The sequence below is a fragment of the Narcine bancroftii genome, chromosome 9 (genome assembly GCF_036971445.1).
Source record: "Narcine bancroftii isolate sNarBan1 chromosome 9, sNarBan1.hap1, whole genome shotgun sequence".
Classification (NCBI taxonomy): Eukaryota; Metazoa; Chordata; class Chondrichthyes; order Torpediniformes; family Narcinidae; genus Narcine; species Narcine bancroftii.
This window is the reverse complement of record NC_091477.1, coordinates 6,907,289-6,909,314: the sequence shown is the minus strand read 5'-3', so window position 1 is coordinate 6,909,314 and position 2,026 is coordinate 6,907,289.

Here is a 2,026-nt window from a genome sequence, read left to right as displayed (position 1 = left end):
ATCCTTTCCCCTAATATCCAATGAAATCTGCCAATAGGTTCAAAGACTGAAGCTCTATTGTCCTTTGGTTATTAATTCCAAACACTCATTGACCTTGGTGTAAGGAATTTTCTTACCTTTGTCTTGAATGGCTGTCTCCTGATTTTGGGACCTTGACCACTGCTTCTGATGTCCCACCCTGTGGAGACGTCAACCCCACATTAACCCACTCCATGAACAACGGTGCAAGGGTATCATCTTCCACCCTGGAGTGGTCCATCCAAGAGGATCTCACTCGATGAGCAGCAAGTGTGGGGGAAGGAATTTCTGACATTTTTTGTTGCAAGCAGGAAAGAAACTGTCTTCGAGTCTGGAGGTTCAAGTTTTCAAACTTGTGCATCTTCTCCCCACTGGAAGCGAAGAGATGAGAGTGTGATTGGTTTAACTTCAATAAATGTTGACATTTGGCTTCCTTCTCACATATTACATGGAACTCTGGAGATTTGTGCCTGCTGTAACCATTCTTCTGGAGGAGGACATGATGGGGAGGTGGTGAAGGAACAGAAACGAAGCCATTCCAAAAAAGAATGCCATGCAGTGAACGGCTGGCTCAACCTGTTGAACACAAATTGGTGGAAATAACAATTTAACAAACTGAAGAGGATGGCACAGGAGGAGCAGTTCCCATGGGGGGAATTAGGGAGGGGAAAAGGATGCGCTGACATTCTGTGTTGAGTCCACATGCCCGGACTGAGAGTGTGGAGGCAATAGGGCCAGTTTCAAGAGGAGAGGAGGAAGGGTGAGACAGGGGCAAGTAGGTGATAGGTGGATTGAGGAGGGGTGAGGCATGTTGGGAAGAGGAAACGAGGAGGCAGATGGGTGGAGTTGGGTATCATAGGTGAAAGTAGATGATGACAGAAATGACAGATGGACTAGTGTCCCAACACAATGATGAAATGATGTTGGATATGTAAAGATCCCATCCTGCTTCACCCTCCCATCCCCTCATCTGTGCTCCTAGGACACTCTGCTCTACCACATTCACCAAAAACCCTCCCGATCTCTGTGGGTCCAACCCACGATAGATTTCCCAAAATGCAACATCTCATATTTCTCTGCCTTTAATTCCATCAGCTATTCCATTACCAACCTGCCCAACCATTCAAAAACCATTCAAAATCTTGGCAACAGTTCTCACCATTGTGAGTAGCAGAAACTTTGTGTCATCACAGACTTCATAGTCATATCCTGTACATTCATCCGAATCACTGATTTTAGATTTCAGATGATTTGTCAGAGTACATACATGACATCACATGCAACCCTGAAATTCCTTTCTCCTGTGGGTGCGGCAGAATTACCATTAATTGGTAGTGCAAAATTTAAACTGTTCACAGCATAAAACGTAAACAAACAAAGAACTATAAGCAGATAACAATTGTAAACAAACTGATTGTGCAATATAAAGAGAACAAGTAAGACTCCTTAAACGAGTCCCTGATTGAGTTTGCTCTTGAGGAGTCTGATGATGGAGGGGGAGCAGCTGTTCCTGAACCTGGTGGTGCGAGTCTTTGTGGCACCAATACCTTTTTCCTGATGGCGAGAACAGAGATTGTGCTGGGTGGTGTGGGTCTTTGATGATTGTTGCTGCTCTCCGACATCAGCATTCCCTGTAGATGTACTCAATAATGGGGAAGGTTAGATGATGTACAGAAATGGGCCCAGTACCGAACCCTGTGACACACTACCAGACACAGGCCTCTAGCCCGAGAAAGAACCTTCCACCGTTACCCTCTGCTTTCTTCCATGAAGTCAATTTTCTATTCATTCTACTATTTCACCTCGGATTCCATGCCATCTAACTTTCCAGAGTATCCAACTCTGGAAGGTTAATGGAGAGTATGCCTTATGAGGATAGGGTGAGTGAACTTGCTCTTTTCTCCAATGAGTGATGGAGAAGAGAATGAGGGGTGACCTGATGGAGATGCACAAGATGATGAGAGGCTTTTATCAAGTGGATGGCCAGAGGCTTTTTCCCAAGGTTAAC